Genomic DNA, 12,260 nt, shown 5'->3' on the forward strand with positions numbered 1-12,260 from the left:
TCCAGTGGTGAACCAGTTATGGGAGCTCTTCCGAGAGAAGCTTTTAGGATATTTGTAAGGTTAAGCAATTGTAATTTTTTTCTCAAATAAAATGTTCTTATAAAAGTTTAATCAGATTTTGGTTTTTAATTTGTTTTTCTAATTGGAATTTAAATTACGTGCGATTCCTTTTTGGAATTCTCCGATAATCGTATTTAAATCACAATACGATACATAACATGCTACTTACAGAGACTCGCAAAATCGTTTTACGCTCCACATCGTACAAGATTACATTACACCTCGCATAAAGTGTCGCTTAAACAGTCAATCGATCGTAAAATTACTCCACATCGTATAAGAGTACAGCGCACATTCTATAGAGTGTAACTTAAGTTGTCAATCGATGTTCAATTCTCTGAACATCGTATAAGACTGTAACACACCTCACATAAAGGGTGACTTAAATCGCCAATTTATCATCAGATCGCTTCAAGTCGTAAAAGGGTAAAACACACATCGCATAAAGTGTGGTTGGAACTGTCGATCATCCCATCATCGTAAATGTATATGAATCGAATCCTTTAATGTAACGTACAACATGCCGCCAATGCGACATAAAGTACCAAAGTATTTCGGACATCGTTAATAGCATCATATATGATGTTGTCGAAGTCGTAAATCAGAAAATTAGGAAAACATGTACGTATATCGCCTCCACTTTTGGTAGGTATATGCTTTTTCCTAACGTCATGTACGATGATTATTGTCGACATAGATGTACGTATATCTTTTAATATACCTACCAAATTGTTGGCTGGGTACCTACCTATGGCATCAGTCTACCGCAACCCGTTTTGATTGATCGACATGGATTTTCTGAGTGGGCAACTAAAAAGCTTCATTCCTATCTGCTGAATCGTTGAGTTTTTATAAACATTTCTGGATCTTACTGCTCTGTTTTCGAGATACCTTCAAATGTTTCGCAGGGTAGCCATCTTGGACCGCTCATCTTAGTACTTTTTATCAACGACCTGGCAACATTCCTTCCGTCGCCAAAACTACTGTTCGCTGCCCAAGTAACAATTTAAGCTTTATTATGGTCAGCAAAATATCGTTTGGACTATCGCATTAATCTTCATAAAAAGCTAAAGCGCATTCTATAACATCACCTGGACTCTAATAAAGCCAAAATCAGGCTATTTGGCCCTACCCTAGAAACGTCATCAAGACATATAATTGTTGGTCATCAATATTGGTCACCAAAGCTTTTAAAAAGCTATTATAAAACATGTTAGAAATTTTTGTTTTTTTTCGGTTCTGTCAGTTCTCGGAGTTTTTTTTTTATTTTTTCCAGCAACCATAATGGTTGATGAATGATGATTGCATTATTCAGATATGATCTGGTAAAATTAATAGCTAAAAAAACCAATGTTTTAACCATATATTGAGCTTCTTTTCTACTGCCAGTCAAGATTTTAGGTAAAATGTATATGAAATAGTATCTTAAAATAAATGCGCCTCGTTAAATCTGATGGTCAATCATGATGGAATTGATGGAAAAAGGCCTGAAAAAATACTTTCCAATGCTTGCATTGTGAATCCATCAACATGGCGTCATTTTGTGCCCTTCGATTTTGCAATCAACATGGCGTGAGTCAATTCATAGTTTTATTATGGTTTAATGATGACCCCAAAAAAAGCTACGATTTGACGTTTCTCTCCCCAAGTAACAATTTTAGCTTTATTATGGTCAGCAAAATATCGTTTGGACTATCGCATTAATCTTCATAAAAAGCTAAAGCGCATTCTATAACATCTCCTGGACTCTAATAAAGCCTAAATCAGGCTATTTGGCCCTACCCTAGAAACGTCATCAAGACATATAATTGTTGGTCATAAATGTTGGTCACCAAAGCTTTTAAAAAGCTATTATAAAACATGTTAGAATTTTTTGTTTTTTTCGGTTCTGTCAGTTCTCGGAGTTTTTTTTTTTATTTTTTCCAGCAACCATAATGGTTGATGAATGATGATTGCATTATTCAGATATGATTTGGTAAAATTAATAGCTAAAAATCCAATGTTTTAACCATATATTGAGCTTCTTTTCTACTGCCAGTCAAGATTTTAGGTAAAATGTATATGAAATAGTATCTTAAAATAAATGCGCCTCGTCAAATCTGATGGTCAATCATGATGGAATTCATGGAAAAAGGCCTGAAAAAATATTTTTCAATGCTTGCATTGTGAATCCATCAACATGGCCTCATTTTGTGCCCTTCGATTTTGCAACCAACATGGCGTGAGTCAATTCATAGTTTTATTATGGTTTAATGATAACCCCAAAAAAAGCTACGATTTGACGTTTCTCTCGCAAGCCAACCAATTACACGCTTAGGATGAGTTCCTCATTTCTGAGTTGTTAATCATTAGTACAGTAAATGAGGACAGACTTTTTTAATAAATAGGGATTGGTTGTGGATGACCCGTGGAATAAATCATGAGTTGAAGTCAAATTTCGTTGTCTGACGCCATCTTGAAATCCAAGATGGCGGCTTCTGCTGAACTTTAAAATGTTGTAAATGACTTTAAATCGCATGAAACCCCAACAATATGGGTATTGAGTGAAAGGGCTCAACGAGTAGAAGTCGAATTTCGCTTTGAGACGCCATCTTGAAATTCAAGATGGCGGCATCCGCTCATCTTTTAATGCTGTAAATGACAAAAAGTCGCATTAAACCACCTCTATACGGGTATTAGGTGAACGGGCTAAACTAGAAGAAGTCGATTTTATTTCTTTCCGACGCCATCTTGAAATCCAAGATGGTGGGTTCCGATAAACTTTGAAATGCTGGTAATCACTGGAAATCGCATGAAAGACCCACAATATTGGTATTTGGAGAAAGGGCTAAACTAGAAGTCGTATTTTGCTATCGGACGTCATCTTGAAATCCAAGATGGCGGCTTCCACTGAACTTTAAAATGCTGTTAATCACTGAAAATCACATGAAACTCCCACAATATGGATATAAATTGAAAAGGATCAACGAGTAGAATACAAATTTCGATATCAGGCGTCATCTTGAAATCCAAGATGGCGGCTTCCACTGAACATTAAAATGATTGAAATCACTGAAAGTCACTTGAAATTCCCACAATATGGTCATTGGTTAAAATGGATTAACCAGTTTAAGAGGAATTTCTCTATCAGACGCCATCTTGAAATCCAAGATGGTGACTTTCGCTGAACCTTAAAATGCAGGATTAACTAAAAATTGCATGAACCCCCACAATATGGGTATTGGCTAAAGGGCTTAACTAGAAAAGTAAAATTTCGCAATCAAGTGCATCTCGAAATCCAAGATGGCGGCTTCCACTGAATTTGAAAATGTTGTTAATTACTAAAAATAGCATGAAGCTCCTACAATATGGGTATTGGGTTAAAGGGCCAAACGAGTAGAAGTCGAAGTTTGCTATCAAACGCCATCTTGATTTGGGGTATTGGGTGAAAGGGCAACACTTAAAGCATTTCAGAGAAACGCGAAATAAGATATTCGACTTCTATCGTTTAGCCTTATTATCGAATACAATATATTTTGGGGGTTTCATACCTTTTTCATTGATTTACAGTATTTTTGAGTTCTGCTGAAGCCACCATCTTGGATTTCAATATAGCGCCAAAAGGCAAAAATTAACTTCTTATAGCTTATCCCAATTCAAAAATATCCATATTTTGAAGGTTTCATGCGATATTCAATGATTTATAGCATTTTAAAAGTTTATCGTAAGCCGTAAGCCATTTTTAGTCATTTTCTACATTTCAAAGTGCAGCGGAAGCCGCCATCTTGGATTTTGACTTCTACCGGTTGATCTCTTTCAACTTATACCCATATTGTAAGGGTTTTATGCAATTTCCAGTCATATACAGTATTTTCAAGTTGAGTGGTAGCCGCCATCTTGGAATTTAAGATGGCGACGGACAACGAAATTCGACTTCTACTCGTTTATTACTTTCTCCGAATAACAATATTAAAAAGATTTCATGATATTTTCAGTTATTTACAACTTTGAAAATAAAAGCGGAAGCCGCCATCTTGTATTAATGATGGCGTCAAGCAACAAATTTTGTTCCTCCTATTTGAACCCTTTCACTCAATACTCATATTGTAGAGTTTCATTCCACTTCCGGTAATTCGAAGTTTTCATGGATTTTTATAATTTTTTATTATTTCAACTCAAAATCAACACACAGAACTTATCAAAAATGTGTAAAAATGGGAATTCCTATTCAAATATGTGCTATCTAATCTGAGCGTGTCCTGTTTTGACGTCTTGATCGAGAACTGTCACTAAGTTTTATGGCGGTTTAATAATCAGGCACTGAGTGCTATTATAGAACATGCAAAAAAAGCTTGGAGCAAACTTCTAAGTTTGTGTTTTATTATAGTTTAAACGTAGCATTCCTAACTCTTTCTAAATAACTAAAACAGTATGTTTAATGGAAGATTTATGAGAGTTTTCAAAACTATCTGAAAACAGATGATCGATTCAAGAATATAAGCATTTTGCATGACCATAATAAAACCGTCATAAAACGAGCTGCACCAAAAAAGCCATAATAAAACCATAATAAAACATCGAAATGCTAGTTGGCTGAATCTGTGTTACTTGGGTCGCAAGCCAACCAATTACACGCTAAGGTTGAGTTTCTCATTTCTGAGTTGTTAATCATTAGTACAGTAAATGAGGACAGACTTTTTGAATGAAAAGGGATTGGTTTTGAATGACCCGTTGAATAAATCATGAGTTGAAGTCAAATTTCGTTGTCTGACGCCATCATGAAATCCAAGATGGCGGCTTCCGCTGAACTTTAAAATGTTGTAAATGACTTAAAATCGCATGAAACCCCAACAATATTGGTATTGGGTGAAAGGACTAAACGAGTAGAAGTCGAATTTCGCTATCAGACGCCATCTTGTAATCTAAGATGGCGACATCCGCTCAACTTTTAGGGCTGTAAATGACAAAAAGTCGCATTAAACCACCACTATACGGGTATTGGGTGAAAGGGCTAAACTAGAAAAAGTCGATTTTTTTCTTTCCGACGCCATCTTGAAATCCAAGATGGCGGCTTCCGCTGAACTTTGAAATGCTGTTAGTCACTGAAAATCGAATGAAAGGCCCACAATATTGGTATTTGGTGAAAGGGCTAAACGAGAAGAAGTTGAATTTCGCTATAGGACGTCAATTTGAAATCCAAGATGGCGGCTTTCAATGAGCTTTGAAATGCTGTTAATCACTGAAAATCGCATGAAACTCCCACAATATGGGTATAAATTGAATAGGATCAACGAGTAGAATACAAATTTCGCTATCAGGCGTCATCTTGAAATCCAAGATTGCGGCTTCCACTGAACATTAAAATGATTGAAATCACTAAAAGTCACTTGAAATTCCCACAATATGGTCATTGGGTAAAATGGCTTATTCAGTTTAAGTGAAATTTCTCTATCAGACGCCAATCCAAGATGGCGACTTTCGGTGAACCTTAAAATGCTGTAAATAACTAAAAATCGAATGTAATCCGCTTTCGCTATCGCTATCAGGAGCATCTCGAAATCCAATATGGCGGCTTTCACTGAATTTTTAAATGCTGTAAATCACTGAAAATCGCATGGAACTCCCACAATATGGGCATTGGGTGAAAGGTTGTTGTCTAAATCGATCGATTTTTTTCCCACCTTTGTTTTTACTTAGTACTAAGTTTTTTATCATGTTTTTGATGCATTTAGCACTTATAGTGTTTTGTTGATAGTTTTGTTTTTTGCCATATTTGCTATTTATGTCATTATATTATGTCTATCATGCTATTATGTTTAAATTGTATTGGTCCTATTCTAGCGAAAACTATAAGATAATGTTGTTTCTGTTACTTGTTCGATTTAGGCACATGTACCAAAATCGGATGTTGTCAAAATTGAATGTTGCCAAAAACGATCGGGGTCTGTATTGTAGTTGTTTTATGCGATTTTCAGCCACTTACAGCATTTCAGAGTAAACCGAAAAGAGAATATCGACTACTACTCGTTTAGCCCTTACACCCAATACCAATATGGGGTTTCATACGATTTTAAGTCATTTACAACATTTTTTAGTTCAGCGGAAACCGCCATCTTGAATTTAGATGGCGTCAAATAACAAAATTCGACTTATACTGGTTCATCACTTTCAACTTATACCCATATTGGAGGGGTTTGAGGCGATTTTCAGTCATTTACAGTATTTTTAAGTTGAGTGGTAGCCGCCATCTTGGAATTTAAGATGGCGACGGACAAAGAAATTCGACTTCTACTCGTTTATTACTTTCACCTAATAACAATATTAAGAATGTTTCATGATGTATTCAGTGATTTACAGCTTTGAAAATAACAGCCGTCATCTTGTATTAATGATTGCGTTTAGCATTAAATTTTGTTCCTCCTATTTGAACCCTTTCACACAATACCCATATTGTAAAGTTATTCATTCCACTTCCGCTAATTCGAAGTATTAATATATTTTTATAATTTTTTTAATTCTAACTCAAAATCAGCACACATAACTTATCAAAAATGTGTAAAAATGGGAATTCCAATTCAAATATGTGCAATCTAGCCTGAGCGTGTCCTGTTTTGACATCTTGATCGAGAACTGTCACTAAGTTTTATGGCGGTTTAATAATCAGGCACTGAGTGCTATTATAGAACATGCAGAAAAAAGCTTGAAGCAAACTTCTAAGTTTGTGTTTTATTATAGTTTAAACATAGCATTCCTAACTCTTTCTAGATAACTAAAACAGTATGTTTAATGAAAGATTTATGAGCGTTTTCAAAACTATCTGAAAACAGATTGTCGATTCAAGAATTTAAGCATTTTGCATGACATTAATAAAACCGTCATAAAACGAGCTGCACAAAAAATGCCATAATAAAACCATTATAAAACATCCATATGCTAGTTAGCTTGATCTGTGTTACTTGGGTGATGATCTAAAAATCTACCGGATCGTCGAATCTATACTGGATTGTATTGTGCTTCAGGAGGACATCGACCGCTCATTATTATGGTGCAATACATACTGTCGCGTCATCTATGGACACACCTCTGTCATCAAGTGGACCCCACCAAATTGCGCCGTCACTGGTATCCGAAAAACATCAAAACGGTAAAACATCATAATCGGTTATAAAGTTAGCTTATTAAGTTTAGTGGACATATAGTCTTAGTAACTGAGCCACAACTAGAAGTTGTCAAAAGGAGATTTCGCTGAGAAAGAAGAAGAGATTAAGTTTAGTGAAAACAGTTGAGGATTACGTTACAAAAGACTAACATCGGAAGAACCGCAAGCTTTAAGAAGCATTAAGTGCGTTTTAGTTTCGTGAAGGTAGTATTGGCGTAAACCTAAATATTCAGCTGAACCTAGTCAGCGGCGATCAAAGTTAGTGCCGAACCCGACCGGAGAACAGGACACAGGTTAAAATCAGTGCTAGCCGTACCGTACGACACTCGAATTTCGGACTGAACACAATATTAACAAATAGGGCATTAAACGGATTATTTAATTTGTTCTGCAAAACAAGAACTAAAAGACGCAGCTTCCGGTAATTTGAACGATAGAAATAAATCGTTCAAATTACCGGAAGCCGCGTTGTTTAATTCTTGTTTGAGAGCACACACGGAATGGAAGTAAATTCCGAAAGCTGTAAGTGTATAACCCTTTTTAGAACCAGAGCTTCAGTTGTCTACGACTACGTTTTATGTGGCACCTCTCTTGAAAGAGTAACCTGCATCAAAGACCTCTTAGTAACGTTTGACCAAAAGCTCTCACTTGTTCAACACACCACTTCAACCGCCGCCAAAGCCTAAAATTTGCTAGGCTTCCTGCGTCGAAATGCGATCAGCTTTGAAGATTCGCAGTGTTCTGGAATATACAGTACCAGCCTGAGCAGCCTACCACTCTTTCCACAGCGAAAGAATTTAAAGGATTTGGTAAAAAAAAATCCTCCGCTACGTATTGCGTCAATTGCCCTGGCAAGATCTCGTACATCTATCACCCTATAATCTGAAAGGTGTGCCCTGCTAACCATGACGTCTTTGAGTCAAAGATGAACTTTTCAACAACGCACCCCTGACATCCTGACAAATGCCGTTGACTGCCCGCAATTGCTTCAGAAACTAAACTTGTGCGTTCCTGCTTGTCGATTGCGTTATCAAACCATGTTTTGGCTGCCAAGAAGCAGGACAGTCTTTGGACTAATTTTCAAACAATCAGTCTGTATGACAGCCGACTTAAGAATATCCAAATTAATAGATAAATGTACAAAAAAAAAAGTCAAGCTACACCTCCAACATTGTGTTCTAAGTCACCTGTCTAAATGTTCCGGCAAAGGAGTAGAACGCATTTATCAGTGTTGAACAACCTCATTTGAAGACGAAACTGTTTGATCAGCTGGAATGGGGATACGTACAGGTAATCAATCCAAACCATCTTGTTTGTAAAGTTGGATGCATATTTATGTCTACTTCGAAAAAGTATCTTGCTTTTTGAATGACAAATCCACTCTTAGCTTTAGCTTAGTTTTATTAAAATTTCGTAAATCTAATTGGTTTTATGAGAAAATAGAAATTTCATAAAACCAAATGAGTGAATTTTTCATTTATTTACGCCACGGTTATTCATTTTTTAAGGTTTTTTTACAGATGCTTGCGCTTAAAGTTTAATTCCAAAAACTTTTCCTGGAGTTTAACATTGATACTTCCTAGAAAAGTCTAACAGGCACACTCATTACAAAATGAGCTAAGTAGCCTTTAAGCTTGTAAAGTTATAAAAAAGGATAAATTTTGTGGTAATTCCATTCTTGTATCTGAAATTGATATCGGGCAGCAAGATCAAAGAGCGACAGAATGCTGTATGCATGGACCGTTTCTCTTACTCATGGCAACCAACATAACAATTTGAACCCATTTGGAAGGGTTAACTTTGTTAGGTGGAAATGATACTACATTACCTCACTTGTTTACAGTTTCATTTGGCCTGCAGTTATTCAGATTGCAATCGCTTTCTAGAATTTTAAGCATATAATATGTTTTTCTGTAAAGACATAGATGCAATATTATCTGTTGGCAAATAAATAAAACTAAAGTTATTTTGTTCAAATAAATTTTTATTCCTGATTATTTAATTACCACTTTGAAATTCTAATCCACGAAAGCGAATCAGATGAGCCAACAAAAATTGAAATGCTACAGTTGATCACAGGCATTTCTAAGTCCGAAAACTTCCAGAAAGATAAGGCCATATTTAAACTCAAAGCAACAATAATTTCAACTTAAAATATCTTAAGTTTCGTTTATATTAACCTAGCTTCAAATCTTCAAAACACATTCCACACACATTTTAATGAAATCGATCCACCAAAGACAAACACGAAGGCACAACAATCTGAGTGCCAAAAAGAATTTGCATGAATTTTAAACCCCGAAAAACATTCGCCACCAAACGCAAAACCACACACCGGCCCGAAAATAATAAAAATCTCGAAACGCCATTTTTATGTAAATTTGCACGACTTTTTTTTGTGTTGGTCTTCCGTCCATCCATCGCCACACTTTTCAAAAGTTCACTTTTCTTCACCTCGCGAATAAATAATTGATGATGCATCGCCAAGGTTGTGCTGCGCGCCATGGAGCCTTACCTTTTTGCAAACAGTGAATCCATGCCCCGAAAGAATTCAGCGCCAGTTGACGAAATCCAATCTCCACGGAAAGGTTCTTCTGCTGATTCCTTCTTTTGGTTCTGGTTACCGGTCGGTCGATCGCTTCTTTGTTTTGATAGGTTCTTCCTGTAGTAACTGCTGGTTTTGGGTGCCTTGAAGAAGCACGGATTTTTCCTTATTTTTCCTTTCTTCCGCCGCTTGTTGTAGGCAACACTTTAACGACGATGAAGGCTCCCCACGAAGAATTTGCTTCGAAAATTTACCACCATTAGGCGTCCAATCGAAGGAAATGGCTCATTTTTCTTATCAAAAACAGAAAACCTACCCCCACTTTTCCGATGATTGCACTCCTTACAGATACACAGCACAGCACACCAACACTGCTATCACACTCTTGGCTTGGCACTTTTTGCAGACTTCACCCGCGTGCTAATCACGATTTTCCGTTTATTTTCCCTTTGGTCTGGGCCGTTTTATTATTTTTCTTTTCTTCTCGCTGCTCTCCTATTGTGATAAAGATCAAACGATTCTTTGTCAGGGCAGCAGCACAGCAGATATTTCCTCCACACTTTCCTCTCCTATATCTTCTTTCTTCGACCTCGGTGGGTGCTCCTATTGTAGCCTATCACTGTTGTAGCAATCACGTCTTCGCGAACCAAAATCAATAGGGTTTTTTGCTTCTCCCTTCAACTCGTTTCTTCCGCTTCGCTTAGTAGCTTTTCTTCGATTCCTTATGACCGAGTTGTGTTTTGTGACGTTTACTCTTTCGCCGATGAGCTCAGAAGCAGGAGTAGCAGAAGACTTCGGCGGCAATGTTATGGAACTCTATTTGCATATTTTACGGTCATGTTTAAATATCATTGTTTTATTAATGTCGGCTTCTTGGCGTATCTTTCGACCCAATACACTCGTTATTTTTGCACGACTTTACACTGCTATCAAGGTTTTTCTTACAGCTACCTTTGAATTTTGCTTCGGCTTGAACTCTTTACTAATGGATGTGATTCCGGTTTATTACTGTTACTGATTAAACTAACTTTCTTCGAGTTGTTTTTTGTTATCTTTCTTATAACCGATTATTCACGGGCTTCGAGCTGGGTTGAGATCATTCCTTCTCCTTTACTTTGTCGATCACGTCACTTATCTTGTGCTCGAGGTTTCTATCAGTCACATTCTTCTTTTGCTAGCTAGCAGGAAAAAAACAGACACACCGCCTTTCCGATTCAACTTTTTTTCACCCTCGCAATAGGTAGGATAATTTATGTGCATCTGCTAATGCTTTTCAACCATTCGACGGCGAATAATCTAGGAATGATCCATTAAAATTGTTTCACAAATGTTGAATTAATATAACATTCAAAATCGCTGGTCCGGAATGAACAACAATACCAAAACATGCACTTGCTTGTTATCGTTTTCTTCTTCGTTTGCACCTTCAACCCTCGGATGCTCAAATTTCTTCAACTCATTCGCCAGCACTAATGTAAACAACTTTGTTAATTTGATTTATTTACATTCTTCCTATTCACTTTCCATTCTTGACACCAAAACAAAACCGAAGAACAACACTCTGGCCGCCAATGCCAATTAAAACCATCATCAATCGAGTGTGCCTCGATTTCTTCAACTTTAAAACACTTCATCCATCTGATAACAACATATCACCCCTGCAACCTTTCGCGCGGATCCCGATGATGGAGGCAACAAAACACAATCAAAGCAATCCTTCTCTTTACCGGCAACTGATTCAATCAATCACTGCATCTTCGAACGTCTCTGATCGCCACTGGGCGCACTGAATTACTCCCAAGAAACACCGAACAAATGGCAGCAGCAGCCAAAACGCCGAATCGCGCGTCCACTGACGAGGATAGATTAGACTGGACAATCGCTCGCTCGCACACGTCCAACAAAGGAGACGAGCAAATCGAAACTGTTCGCTCGCTCGCTCGGTCGCAACCAAACCAAGGCAACACGCGCCACGAAACCACCCGAATCGCGAGCCGAACCGAGACTATCACCGATATTACTCTCCCGCGCTCTCTTTTGCTCTCATTTTCACTAGAGAGTCGAAGAGAAAAATGCCGGCTCTTCGCTGCTTGCTTGCTGTTTTTCCACGAAAAAGGATACGCACTGTTTTTGTTTGCTAAGGAATTGTTGTGATTTTTGTCTTTCGCGAAATCGCGCAATTTCTCACCCAGCAGGAGAGAGTTTTTGTTTTGGTTTCGCTCTTCTCTCTTTCGGCTCCTTGTTGTGTAGAGCCGTTGTTGCTTCAACTTTTTGTTGCATGTTCGATTCAGCGTGCTTGCACGTGTGGAGTTTGTTATGTTGCAAGTTGCAATCAAAGAAAAGTAATGTAGCATCGCTGATGCACCACGTTTTCCGAAGGATGGAGACGATACACACCATGATACAAGGGCTGATGTGCGGAAGCTGCTGTTGTTGTGTGAATGGTTCTTAAAATATAAAGAAAACGAAAAATGTTAGTCTTTCAGAGCAACAGCAAAATGCCAGTTTTGTCGAAAA

At 37.4% G+C, this 12,260-nt stretch overlaps 1 protein-coding gene across 1 annotated transcript in view; it reads right to left on the reverse strand.

The window, feature by feature from the left end:
• The window catches only part of LOC129743620 (probable serine/threonine-protein kinase yakA), a 643,036-nt gene extending 631,380 nt beyond the window's left edge, over positions 1 to 11,656 (reverse strand). The window contains exon 1 of the mRNA XM_055735703.1: positions 9,714 to 11,656. The gene's annotated coding sequence lies outside the window, so the exon portion shown is untranslated. The remainder of the gene's footprint in view (positions 1 to 9,713) is intronic.
• Positions 11,657 to 12,260: the final 604 nt, after the last annotated feature.

The sequence above is a fragment of the Uranotaenia lowii genome, chromosome 1 (genome assembly GCF_029784155.1).
Source record: "Uranotaenia lowii strain MFRU-FL chromosome 1, ASM2978415v1, whole genome shotgun sequence".
Taxonomy (NCBI): domain Eukaryota; kingdom Metazoa; phylum Arthropoda; class Insecta; order Diptera; family Culicidae; genus Uranotaenia; species Uranotaenia lowii.